Genomic DNA, 13,438 nt, shown 5'->3' with positions numbered 1-13,438 from the left:
GTTTTATTTCAGTGGGCGCCCAGGTGCAGCTGGTGGTAAACGTCGAAGCCCTGTTGGTCAGGGAAAGCTCGGAGCCCCTATGTCTGTGGTGCTGTAGATGCACTGGGAGTGGCCGGGGAGGAGCAGCAAGAGCTTGACTGTCTGGCACTTTTGGTGTGGGAGCAATCGTCCGACGTTCGTGATTTTTCGGGGTTATTTTCAGTGGGAGCCCAGGTGCAGCGGGTGGTAAACGTCGAAGCCCTGTTCGTCAAGGAAAGTCCAGAGACCCGATGTCTGTGGTGCTGTAGATGCGCTGGGAATGGGCGGTGAGGAGCAGCAAGAGCTTGACTGTCTGGCACTTTTGGTGTGGGAGCAATCGTCCGACGTTCGTGATTTTTCGGGGTTTTATTTCAGTGGGCGCCCAGGTGCAGCGGTTGGTAAATGTCGAAGCCCGGTTGGTCAGGGGAAGCCCGGAGCCCCGATGTCTGTGGTGCTGTAGATGCGCTGCCAATGGCCCGTGAGGAGCAGCAAGAGCTTGAGTTGCTGGTACTTTCGGTGTGGGAGCAATCGTCCGACGTTTATGATTTTTCAGGGTTTTTTTTCAGTGGGAGCGCAGGTGCAGCTGGTGGTAAACGTCGAAGCCCTGTTGGTCAGGGAAAGCCCGGAGCCGTGATGTCTGTGGTGCTGTAGATGCGCTGGGAATGGCTGGTGAGAAGCAGCATGAGCTTGAGTTGCTGGCACTTTCGGTGTGGGAGCAATCGTCTGATGTTCGTGATATTTCGTTTATTTTTTTCAGTGGGCGCACAGGTGCAGCTGATGGTAAATGTCGAAGCCCTGTTGGTCAGGGAATGCCCGGAGCCCCGATGTCTGTGGTGCTGTAGATGCGCCTCCAATGGCCGGTGAGGAGCAGCAAGAGCTTGACAGGCTGGCATTTAAGGTTTGGCAGGAATCGTCCGACATTTGTGATTGTTGGGGTTTTTTTTTCAGGGGGCACCCAGGTGCAGCTGGTGGTAAATGTCGAAGCCCGGTTCGTCAGGGAAAGCCCGGAGCCCCGATGTCTGTGGTGCTGTAGATGCGCGGCCAAAGTCCGGTGAGTAGCAGCAAGAGCTTGACTGGCTGGCACTTTTGGTGTGGGAGCAATCGTCCGACGTTTTTGATTTTTCAGGGTTTTTTTTCAGTGGGTAACCAGGTGCAGCTGGTGGTAAATGTCGAAGCCCTGTTGGTCAGGGAAAGCCCGGAGCCCCGATGTCTGTGGTGCTGTAGATGCACTGGGAGTGGCCGGGGAGGAGCAGCAAGAGCTTGACTGGCTGGCACTTTCTGTGTGGGAGCAATCGACCGATGTTCGTGATTTTTCGGTTTTTTTTTCCAGTGGGCGCCCAGGTTCAGCTGGTGGTAAACGTCGAAGCCCTGTTCGTCAGGGAAAGCCCGGAGCCCCGATGTCTGTGGTGCTGTAGATGCGCTGGGAATGGCCGGGGAGGAACAGCAAGAGCTTGTGTTGCTGGCACTTTCGGTGTGGGTGCAATCGTCCGACGTTCGTGATTTTTCGGGGTTCTTTTCAGTGAGAGCCCAGGTTCAGCGAGTGGTAAACGTCGAAGCCCTGTTGGTCAGGGAAAGCCCGGAGCTCCGATGTCTGTGGTGCTGTAGATGAGCTGCCAGTGGCCGGTGAGGAACTGAAAGAGCTTGACTGGCTGGCACTTTTGGTGTGGGAGCAATCGTCCGACGTTTTTGATTTTTCAGGGTTTTTTTTCAGTGCGTAACCAGGTGCAGCTGGTGGTAAATGTCGAAGCCCTGTTGGTCAGGGAAAGCCCGGAGCCCCGATGTCTGTGGTGTTGTAGATGCGCTGCCAATGGGCGGTGAGGAACAGCAAGAGCTTGACTGGTTGGCACTTTCGGTGTGGGAGCAATCGTCCGACGTTTTTTTATTTTTCGGGGTTTTATTTCAGTGGGCGCCCATGTGCAGCTGGTGGTAATCGTCGAAGCCCTGTTGTTCAGGGAAAGCGCAGAACCGCGATGTCTGTGGTGCTGTAGATGCGCTGGGAATGGGCGGTGAGGAGCAGCAAGAGCTTGACAGGCTGGCACTTTCGGTGTGGGAGCAATCGTCCGATGTTCGTGATTTTTTGTTTAGTTTTTTCAGTGGGCGCCCAGGTGCAGCTGGTGGTAAACGTTGAAGCCCTGTTGGTCAGGGAAAGTGCAGAACCCCAATGTCTGTGGTGCTGTAGATGAACTGCCAAAGTCCGGTGAGTAGCAGCAAGAGCTTGAGTTGCTGGCACTTTCGGTGTGGGAGCAATCGTCCGATGTTCGTGATTTTTTGGGATTTTTTTCAGTGGGCACCCAAGTGCAGCTGGTGGTAAACGTTGAAGCCCTGTTGGTCAGGGAAAGCCCGGAGCCCCAATGTCTGTGGTGCTGTAGATGCGCTGCCAATGGCCCGTGAGGAGCAGCAAGAGCTTGTGTTGCTGGCACTTTCGGTGTGGGAGCAATCGTCCGACGTTTGTGATTTTTCAGGGTTTTTTTTCAGTGGGTGCCCAGGTGCAGCTGCTGGTAAATGTCGAAGCCCTGTTGGTCAGGGGAAGCCCGGAGCCTTGATGTCTGTGGTGCTGTAGATGCGCTGCCAATGGCCGGTGAGGAGCAGCAAGAGCTTGACAGGCTGGCACTTTCAATGAGGGAGCTGTCGTCCAATGTTTGTGATTTTTCGGGGTTTTTTTTCAGTCGGCGCCCAGGTGCAGCTGGTGGTAAACGTCGAAGCCCTGTTGGTCAGGGAAAGCCCATAGCCCCGATGTCTGTGGTGCTGTAGATGCGCTGGGAATGGCTGGTGAGGAGCAGCAAGAGCTTGACTGGCTGGCACTTTTGATGTGGGAGCAATCGTCTGATGTTCGTGATATTTCCTTTATTTTTTTCAGTGGGCGCCCAGGTGCAGCTGGTGGTAAATGTCGAAGCCCTGTTGGTCAGGGAAAGCCCGGAGCCCCGATGTCTGTGGTGCTGTAGATGCGCTGGGAATGGCCGGTGAGGAGCAGCAAGAGCTTGACTGGCTGGCACTTTCGGTGTGGGAGCAATCGTCCGACGTTCGTGATTTTTCGGGGTTTTATTTCAGTGGGCGCCCAGGTGCAGCTGGTGGTAAACGTCGAAGTCCTGTTGGTCAGGGAAAGCCCGGAGCCCCGATGTCTGTGGTGTTGTAGATGCACTGCCAATGTCCGGTGAGGAACAGCAAGAGATTGACTGGCTGGCACTTTCGGTGTGGGATCAATCGTCCGACGTTTTTGATTTTTCAGGGTTTTTTTTCAGGGTGCAACCAGGTGCAGCTGGTGGTAAATGTCGAAGCCCTGTTGGTCAGGGAAAGCCCGGAGCCCCGATGTCTGTGTGCTGTAGATGCGCTGCCAATGGCCGGTGAGGAGCAGCAAGAGCTTGACTGGCTGGCACTTTCGGTGTGGGAGCAATCGTCCGACGTTCGTGATATTTGGGGATTTTATTTCCAGTGGGCGCCTAGGTTCAGCTGGTAATAAAGTTCTAAGCCCTGTTCATCAGGGAACGCCCGGAGCCCCGATGTCTGTGGTGCTGTAGATGGGCTGGCAATGGCCGGTGAGGAGCAGCAAGAGCTTGACTGGCTGGCATTTAAGGTGTGGCAGGAATCGTCCGACATTTGTGATTTTTGGGTTTTTTTTTTCAGGGGGCACCCAGGTGCAGCTGGTGGTAAATGTCGAAGCCCGGTTGGTCAGGGAAAGCCCGGAGCCCCGATGTCTGTGGTGCTGTAGATGCGCTGCCAGTGGCCGGTGAGGAGCACAAAGAGCTTGACTGGCTGGCACTTTCGGTGTGGGAGCAATCGTCTGATGTTCGTGATTTTGGTGTTTTTTTTTTTCAGTGGGTGCCCAGGTGCAGTGGGTGGTAAACGTCGAAGCCCTGTTGGTCAGGGAAAGCCCGGAGCCCCGATATCTGTGCTGTTGTAGATGCGCTGGGAATGGCCGGTGAGGGGTAGCAAGAGCTTGACTGGCTGGCACTTTTGGTGTGGGAGCAATAGTCTGATGTTCGTGATTTTTCGGGGTTTTTTTGTCAGTGGGTGCCCAGGTCCAGCTGGTGGTATATGTCGAAGCCCTGTTGGTCAGCGAAAGCCCAGAGCCCCGATGTCTGTGGTGCTGTAGATGCGCTGGGAATGGCCGGTGAGGAGCAGCAACAGCTTGTGTTGCTGGCACTTTCGGTGTGGGAGCAATCGTCCGACGTTTGTGATTTTTGGGGATTTTTTTTCTGTGGGTGCCCAGGTGCAGCTGGTGCTAAACGTCGAAGCCCTGTTGGTCAGGGAAAGCCCAGAGCCCCGATGTCTGTGGTGCTGTAGATGCACTGCCAATGTCCGGTGGGGAGCAGCAAGAGCTTGACTGGCTGGCACTTTTGGTGTGGGAGCAATCATCCAATGTTCGTGATTTTTTGGGGTTTTATTTCCGTTGGCGCCCAGGTGCAGCTGGTGGTAAACATCGAAGCCCTGTTCATCAGGGAAAGCCCGGAGCCCCGATGTCTGTGGTGCTGTAGATGCGCCTCCAATGGCTGGTGAGAAGCAGCATGAGCTTGACTGTCTGGCACTTGTGGTGTGGGAGCAATCGTCCGATGTTCGTGATTTTTCGTTTATTTTTTCCAGTGGGCGCCCATGTGCAGCTGGTGGTAAATGTCGAAGCCCTGTTGGTCAGGGAAAGGCCGGAGCCCCGATGTCTGTGGTGCTGTAGATGCGCTGGGAATGGCCGGTGAGGAGCAGCAAGAGCTTGACAGGCTGGCACTTTTGGTGTGGGAGCAATCGTCGGACGTTCATGATTTTTGGGGGTTTTATTTCACTGGGCGCCCAGGTGCAGCTGGTGGTGAACGTCGAAGCCCGGTTGGTCAGGGAAAGCCCGGAGCCCTGATATCTGTGGTGCTGTAGATGCACTGGGAATGGCCGGGGACGAGCAGCAAGAGATTGACTGGCTCGCACTTTCGGTGTGGGAGGAATCGTCGGACGTTTCTGATTTTTCGGGATTTTTTTTTAGTGGGAGCCCAGGTTCAGCGAGTGGTAAGCGTCGAAGCCCAGTTGGTCAGGGAAAGCCCGGAGCCGTGATGTCTGTGGTTCTGTAGATGCACTGCCACTGTTTGGTGAGGAACAGCAAGAGCTTGACTGGCTGGCACTTTCGGTGTGGGAGCAATCGCCCGTCGTTTTTCATTTTTCAGGGTTTTTTTTCAGTGGGCGCCCATGTGCAGCTGGTGGTAAACGTCGAAGCCCTGTTGGTCAGGGAAAGCTCGGAGCCCCGATATCTGTGGTGCTGTAGATGCACTGGGAGTGGCCGGGGAGGAGCAGCAAGAGCTTGACTGGCTGGCACTTAAGGTGTGGGAGCAATCGTCCGACGTTCGTGATTTTTCGGGGTTTTTTTTCAGTGTGCGCCCAGGTGCAGCAGGTGGTAAATGTCGAAGCCCTGTTGGTCAGGGAAAGCCTGGAGCCGCGATGTCTGTGGTGCTGTAGATGCGCTGGGAATGGCCGGTGAGGAGCAGCATGAGCTTGAGTTGCTGGCACTTTCGGTGTGGGAGCAATCGTCTGATGTTCGTGATATTTCCTTTATTTTTTTCAGTGGGCGCCCAGGTTCAGCTGGTGGTAAACGTCGAAGCCCTGTTGGTTAGGGAAAGCGCAGAACACCGATGTCTGTGGTGCTGTAGATGCGCTGCCAATGGCCGGGGAAGAGCAGCAAGAGCTTGACTGGCTGGCACTTTTGCTGTGGGAGCAATCGTCCGATGTTCGTGATTTTTCTTTTATTTTTTTCAGTGGGCAACCAGGTTCAGCTGGTGGTAAACGTCGAAGCCCTGTTGGTCAAAGAAAGCCCAGAACCCCGATGTCTGTGGTGCTGTAGATGCACTGCCAAAGTCCGGTGAGTAGCAGCAAGAGCTTGAGTTGCTGGCACTTTCGGTGTGGGAGGAATCGTCCGACGTTTTTTATTTTTCGGGGTTTTATTTCAGTGGGCGCCAAGGTTCAGCTGGTGGTAAACGTCGAAGCCCTGTTGGTCAGGGAAAGCCCAGAGCCCGGATGTCTGTGGTGCTGTAGATGCGCTGGGAATGGCCGGTGAGGAGCAGCAAGAGCTTGACAGGCTGGCATTTAAGGTGTGGCAGGAGTCGTCCGACGTTTTTGATTTTTCAGGGTTTTTTTTCAGTGGGTAACCAGGTGCAGCTGGTGGTAAACGTCGAAGCCCGGTTCGTCAGGGAAAGTCCAGAGACCCGATGTCTGTGGTGCTGTAGATGCGCTGGGAATGGGCGGTGAGGAGCAGCAAGAGCTTGACTGGCTGGCACTTTCGGTGTGGGAGCAATCGTCCGACGCTCGTGATTTTTCGGGGTTTTATTTCAGTGGGCGCCCAGGTGCAGCTGGTGGTAAACGTCGAAGCCCTGTTGGTCAGGGAAAGCTCGGAGCCCCGATGTCTGTGGTGCTGTAGATGCACTGGGAGTGGCCGGGGAGGAGCAGCAAGAGCTTGACTGGCTGGCACTTTCGGTGTGGGAGCAATCGTCCGACGCTCGTGATTTTTCGGGGTTTTATTTCAGTGGGCGCCCAGGTGCAGCTGGTGGTAAACGTCGAAGCCCTGTTGGTCAGGGAAAGCTCGGAGCCCCTATGTCTGTGGTGCTGTAGATGCACTGGGAGTGGCCGGGGAGGAGCAGCAAGAGCTTGACTGTCTGGCACTTTTGGTGTGGGAGCAATCGTCCGACGTTCGTGATTTTTCGGGGTTATTTTCAGTGGGAGCCCAGGTGCAGCGGGTGGTAAACGTCGAAGCCCTGTTCGTCAAGGAAAGTCCAGAGACCCGATGTCTGTGGTGCTGTAGATGCGCTGGGAATGGGCGGTGAGGAGCAGCAAGAGCTTGACTGTCTGGCACTTTTGGTGTGGGAGCAATCGTCCGACGTTCGTGATTTTTCGGGGTTTTGTTTCAGTGGGCGCCCAGGTGCAGCGGTTGGTAAATGTCGAAGCCCGGTTGGTCAGGGGAAGCCCGGAGCCCGATGTCTGTGGTGCTGTAGATGCGCTGCCAATGGCCCGTGAGGAGCAGCAAGAGCTTGAGTTGCTGGTACTTTCGGTGTGGGAGCAATCGTCCGACGTTTATGATTTTTCAGGGTTTTTTTTCAGTGGGAGCGCAGGTGCAGCTGGTGGTAAACGTCGAAGCCCTGTTGGTCAGGGAAAGCCCGGAGCCGTGATGTCTGTGGTGCTGTAGATGCGCTGGGAATGGCTGGTGAGAAGCAGCATGAGCTTGAGTTGCTGGCACTTTCGGTGTGGGAGCAATCGTCTGATGTTCGTGATATTTCGTTTATTTTTTTCAGTGGGCGCACAGGTGCAGCTGATGGTAAATGTCGAAGCCCTGTTGGTCAGGGAATGCCCGGAGCCCCGATGTCTGTGGTGCTGTAGATGCGCCTCCAATGGCCGGTGAGGAGCAGCAAGAGCTTGACAGGCTGGCATTTAAGGTTTGGCAGGAATCGTCCGACATTTGTGATTGTTGGGGTTTTTTTTTCAGGGGGCACCCAGGTGCAGCTGGTGGTAAATGTCGAAGCCCGGTTCGTCAGGGAAAGCCCGGAGCCCCGATGTCTGTGGTGCTGTAGATGCGCGGCCAAAGTCCGGTGAGTAGCAGCAAGAGCTTGACTGGCTGGCACTTTTGGTGTGGGAGCAATCGTCCGACGTTTTTGATTTTTCAGGGTTTTTTTTCAGTGGGTAACCAGGTGCAGCTGGTGGTAAATGTCGAAGCCCTGTTGGTCAGGGAAAGCCCGGAGCCCCGATGTCTGTGGTGCTGTAGATGCGCTGGGAATGGCCGGTGAGGAGCAGCAAGAGCTTGTGTTGCTGGCACTTTCTGTGTGGGAGCAATCGACCGATGTTCGTGATTTTTCGGTTTTTTTTTCCAGTGGGCGCCCAGGTTCAGCTGGTGGTAAACGTCGAAGCCCTGTTCGTCAGGGAAAGCCCGGAGCCCCGATGTCTGTGGTGCTGTAGATGCGCTGGGAATGGCCGGGGAGGAACAGCAAGAGCTTGTGTTGCTGGCACTTTCGGTGTGGGTGCAATCGTCCGACGTTCGTGATTTTTCGGGGTTCTTTTCAGTGAGAGCCCAGGTTCAGCGAGTGGTAAACGTCGAAGCCCTGTTGGTCAGGGAAAGCCCGGAGCTCCGATGTCTGTGGTGCTGTAGATGAGCTGCCAGTGGCCGGTGAGGAACTGAAAGAGCTTGACTGGCTGGCACTTTTGGTGTGGGAGCAATCGTCCGACGTTTTTGATTTTTCAGGGTTTTTTTTCAGTGCGTAACCAGGTGCAGCTGGTGGTAAATGTCGAAGCCCTGTTGGTCAGGGAAAGCCCGGAGCCCCGATGTCTGTGGTGCTGTAGATGCGCTGCCAATGGGCGGTGAGGAACAGCAAGAGCTTGACTGGTTGGCACTTTCGGTGTGGGAGCAATCGTCCGACGTTTTTTTATTTTTCGGGGTTTTATTTCAGTGGGCGCCCATGTGCAGCTGGTGGTAATCGTCGAAGCCCTGTTGTTCAGGGAAAGCGCAGAACCGCGATGTCTGTGGTGCTGTAGATGCGCTGGGAATGGGCGGTGAGGAGCAGCAAGAGCTTGACAGGCTGGCACTTTCGGTGTGGGAGCAATCGTCCGATGTTCGTGATTTTTTGTTTAGTTTTTTCAGTGGGCGCCCAGGTGCAGCTGGTGGTAAACGTTGAAGCCCTGTTGGTCAGGGAAAGTGCAGAACCCCAATGTCTGTGGTGCTGTAGATGAACTGCCAAAGTCCGGTGAGTAGCAGCAAGAGCTTGAGTTGCTGGCACTTTCGGTGTGGGAGCAATCGTCCGATGTTCGTGATTTTTTGGGATTTTTTTCAGTGGGCACCCAAGTGCAGCTGGTGGTAAACGTTGAAGCCCTGTTGGTCAGGGAAAGGCCGGAGCCCCAATGTCTGTGGTGCTGTAGATGCGCTGCCAATGGCCCGTGAGGAGCAGCAAGAGCTTGTGTTGCTGGCACTTTCGGTGTGGGAGCAATCGTCCGACGTTTGTGATTTTTCAGGGTTTTTTTTCAGTGGGTGCCCAGGTGCAGCTGCTGGTAAATGTCGAAGCCCTGTTGGTCAGGGGAAGCCCGGAGCCTTGATGTCTGTGGTGCTGTAGATGCGCTGCCAATGGCCGGGGAGGAGCAGCAAGAGCTTGACAGGCTGGCACTTTCAATGAGGGAGCTGTCGTCCAATGTTCGTGATTTTTCGGGGTTTTTTTTCAGTCGGCGCCCAGGTGCAGCTGGTGGTAATCGTCGAAGTCCTGTTGGTCAGGGAAAGCCCAGAGCCCCGATGTCTGTGGTGCTGTAGATGCGCCTCCAATTGCTGGTGAGGAGCAGCAACAGCTTGACTGGCTGGCACTTTCGGTGTGGGAGCAATAGTCCGATGTTCGTGATTTTTCGGGGTTTTATTTCAGTTGGCGCCCAGGTGCAGCTGGTGGTAAACGTCGAAGCCCTGTTGGTCAGGGAAAGCCCATAGCCCCGATGTCTGTGGTGCTGTAGATGCGCTGGGAATGGCTGGTGAGGAGCAGCAAGAGCTTGACTGGCTGGCACTTTTGGTGTGGGAGCAATCGTCCGACGTTCGTGATTTTTGGGGGTTTTTTTTCAGTGGGCGCCCAGGTGCAGCTGGTGGTAAATGTCGAAGCCCTGTTGGTCAGGGAAAGCCCGGAGCCACGATGTCTGTGGTGCTGTAGATGCGCTGGGAATGGCTGGTGAGAAGCAGCATCAGCTTGAGTTGCTGGCACTTTCGGTGTGGGAGCAATCGTCTGATGTTCGTGATATTTCCTTTATTTTTTTCAGTGGGCGCCCAGGTTCAGCTGGTGGTAAATGTCGAAGCCCTGTTGGTCAGGGAAAGCCCGGAGCCCCGATGTCTGTGGTGCTGTAGATGCGCTGGGAATGGCCGGTGAGGAGCAGCAAGAGCTTGACAGGCTGGCACTTTCGGTGTGGGAGCAATCGTCCGACGTTCGTGATTTTTCGGGGTTTTATTTCAGTGGGCGCCCAGGTGCAGCTGGTGGTAAACGTCGAAGTCCTGTTGGTCAGGGAAAGCCCGGAGCCCCGATGTCTGTGGTGTTGTAGATGCACTGCCAATGTCCGGTGAGGAACAGCAAGAGATTGACTGGCTGGCACTTTCGGTGTGGGATCAATCGTCCGACGTTTTTGATTTTTCAGGGTTTTTTTTCAGGGTGCAACCAGGTGCAGCTGGTGGTAAATGTCGAAGCCCTGTTCGTCAGGGAAAGCCCGGAGCCCCGATGTCTGTGGTGCTGTAGATGCGCTGCCAATGGCCGGTGAGGAGCAGCAAGAGCTTGACTGGCTGGCACTTTCGGTGTGGGAGCAATCGTCCGACGTTCGTGATATTTGGGGATTTTATTTCCAGTGGGCGCCTAGGTTCAGCTGGTAATAAAGTTCTAAGCCCTGTTCATCAGGGAACGCCCGGAGCCCCGATGTCTGTGGTGCTGTAGATGGGCTGGCAATGGCCGGTGAGGAGCAGCAAGAGCTTGACTGGCTGGCATTTAAGGTGTGGCAGGAATCGTCCGACATTTGTGATTTTTGGGTTTTTTTTTTCAGGGGGCACCCAGGTGCAGCTGGTGGTAAATGTCGAAGCCCGGTTGGTCAGGGAAAGCCCGGAGCCCCGATGTCTGTGGTGCTGTAGATGCGCTGCCAGTGGCCGGTGAGGAGCACAAAGAGCTTGACTGGCTGGCACTTTCGGTGTGGGAGCAATCGTCTGATGTTCGTGATTTTGGTGTTTTTTTTTTTCAGTGGGTGCCCAGGTGCAGTGGCTGGTAAACGTCGAAGCCCTGTTGGTCAGGGAAAGCCCGGAGCCCCGATATCTGTGCTGTTGTAGATGCGCTGGGAATGGCCGGTGAGGGGTAGCAAGAGCTTGACTGGCTGGCACTTTCGGTGTGGGAGCAATAGTCTGATGTTCGTGATTTTTCGGGGTTTTTTTGTCAGTGGGTGCCCAGGTGCAGCTGGTGGTATATGTCGAAGCCCTGTTGGTCAGCGAAAGCCCAGAGCCCCGATGTCTGTGGTGCTGTAGATGCGCTGGGAATGGCCGGTGAGGAGCAGCAACAGCTTGTGTTGCTGGCACTTTCGGTGTGGGAGCAATCGTCCGACGTTTGTGATTTTTGGGGATTTTTTTTCTGTGGGTGCCCAGGTGCAGCTGCTGCTAAACGTCGAAGCCCTGTTGGTCAGGGAAAGCCCAGAGCCCCGATGTCTGTGGTGCTGTAGATGCACTGCCAATGGCCAGTGAGGAGCAGCAAGTGCTTGACTGGCTGGCACTTTCGGTGTGGCAGGAATCGTCCGACGTTCGTGATTTTTCGGGGTTCTTTTCAGTGGGCGCACAGGTGCAGCTGGTGGTAAACTTCGAAGCCCTGTTGGTCAGGGAAAGCTCGGAGCCCCGATATCTGTGATGCTGTAGATGTGCTGCCAATGGCCGGTGAGGAGCAGCAACAGCTTGACTGTCTGGCCCTTACGGTGTGGGAGTAATCGTCCGATGTTCGTGATTTTTCGTTTATTTTTTTCAGTGGGCGGCCAGGTGCAGCTGGTGGTAATCGTCGAAGCCCTGTTGGTCAGGGAAAGCCCGGAGCCCCGATGTCTGTGGTGCTGTAGATGCGCCTCCAATGGCTGGTGAGAAGCAGCATGAGCTTGACTGTCTGGCACTTTTGGTGTGGGAGCAATCGTCCGATGTTCGTGATTTTTCGTTTATTTTTTCCAGTGGGCGCCCATGTGCAGCTGGTGGTAAATGTCGAAGCCCTGTTGGTCAGGGAAAGGCCGGAGCCCCGATGTCTGTGGTGCTGTAGATGCGCTGGGAATGGCCGGTGAGGAGCAGCAAGAGCTTGACAGGCTGGCACTTTTGGTGTGGGAGCAATCGTCGGACGTTCATGATTTTTGGGGGTTTTATTTCACTGGGCGCCCAGGTGCAGCTGGTGGTGAACGTCGAAGCCCGGTTGGTCAGGGAAAGCCCGGAGCCCTGATATCTGTGGTGCTGTAGATGCACTGGGAATGGCCGGGGACGAGCAGCAAGAGATTGACAGGCTCGCACTTTCGGTGTGGGAGGAATCGTCGGACGTTTCTGATTTTTCGGGATTTTTTTTTAGTGGGAGCCCAGGTTCAGCGAGTGGTAAGCGTCGAAGCCCTGTTCGTCAGGGAAAGCCCGGAGCCGTGATGTCTGTGGTGCTGTAGATGCACTGCCACTGTTTGGTGAGGAACAGCAAGAGCTTGACTGGCTGGCACTTTCGGTGTGGGAGCAATCGTCCGTCGTTTTTCATTTTTCAGGGTTTTTTTTCAGTGGGCGCCCATGTGCAGCTGGTGGTAAACGTCGAAGCCCTGTTGGTCAGGGAAAGCTCGGAGCCCCGATATCTGTGATGCTGTAGATGCACTGGGAGTGGCCGGGGAGGAGCAGCAAGAGCTTGACTGGCTGGCACTTAAGGTGTGGGAGCAATCGTCCGACGTTCGTGATTTTTCGGGGTTTTTTTTCAGTGGGCGCCCAGGTGCAGCTGGTGGTAAATGTCGAAGCCCTGTTGGTCAGGGAAAGCCTGGAGCCGCGATGTCTGTGGTGCTGTAGATGCGCTGGGAATGGCCGGTGAGGAGCAGCATGAGCTTGAGTTGCTGGCACTTTCGGTGTGGGAGCAATCGTCTGATGTTCGTGATATTTCCTTTATTTTTTTCAGTGGGCGCCCAGGTTCAGCTGGTGGTAAACGTCGAAGCCCTGTTGGTTAGGGAAAGCGCAGAACACCGATGTCTGTGGTGCTGTAGATGCGCTGCCAATGGCCGGGGAAGAGCAGCAAGAGCTTGACTGGCTGGCACTTTTGCTGTGGGAGCAATCGTCCGATGTTCGTGATTTTTCTTTTATTTTTTTCAGTGGGCAACCAGGTTCAGCTGGTGGTAAACGTCGAAGCCCTGTTGGTCAAAGAAAGCGCAGAACCCCGATGTCTGTGGTGCTGTAGATGCACTGCCAATGGCCGGGGAGGAGCAGCAAGAGCTTGAGTTGCTGGCACTTTCGGTGTGGGAGGAATCGTCCGACGTTTTTTATTTTTCGGGGTTTTATTTCAGTGGGCGCCAAGGTTCAGCTGGTGGTAAACGTCGAAGCCCTGTTGGTCAGGGAAAGCCCGGAGCCCCGATGTCTGTGGTGCTGTAGATGCGCTGGGAATGGCCGGTGAGGAGCAGCAAGAGCTTGACAGGCTGGCACTTTTGGTGTGCGAGCAATCGTCGGACGTTCGTGATTTTTGGGGGTTTTATTTCACTGGGCGCCCAGGTGCAGCTGGTGGTGAACGTCGAAGCCCTGTTGGTCAGGGAAAGCCCGGAGCCCTGATATCTGTGGTGCTGTAGATGCACTGGGAATGGCCGGGGACGAGCAGCAAGAGCTTGACAGGCTCGCACTTTCGGTGTGGGAGGAATCGTCGGACGTTTCTGATTTTTCGGGATTTTTTTTTAGTGGGAGCCCAGGTTCAGCGAGTGGTAAGCGTCGAAGCCCTGTTCGTCAGGGAAAGCC

Source organism: Chlamydotis macqueenii, unplaced genomic scaffold (genome assembly GCF_036417535.1).
Source record: "Chlamydotis macqueenii isolate bChlMac1 unplaced genomic scaffold, bChlMac1.mat HAP1_SCAFFOLD_300, whole genome shotgun sequence".
Lineage (NCBI taxonomy): Eukaryota > Metazoa > Chordata > Aves > Otidiformes > Otididae > Chlamydotis > Chlamydotis macqueenii.
The sequence above is the reverse complement of the archived record's forward strand: the minus strand, read 5'-3'. Positions refer to the sequence as shown.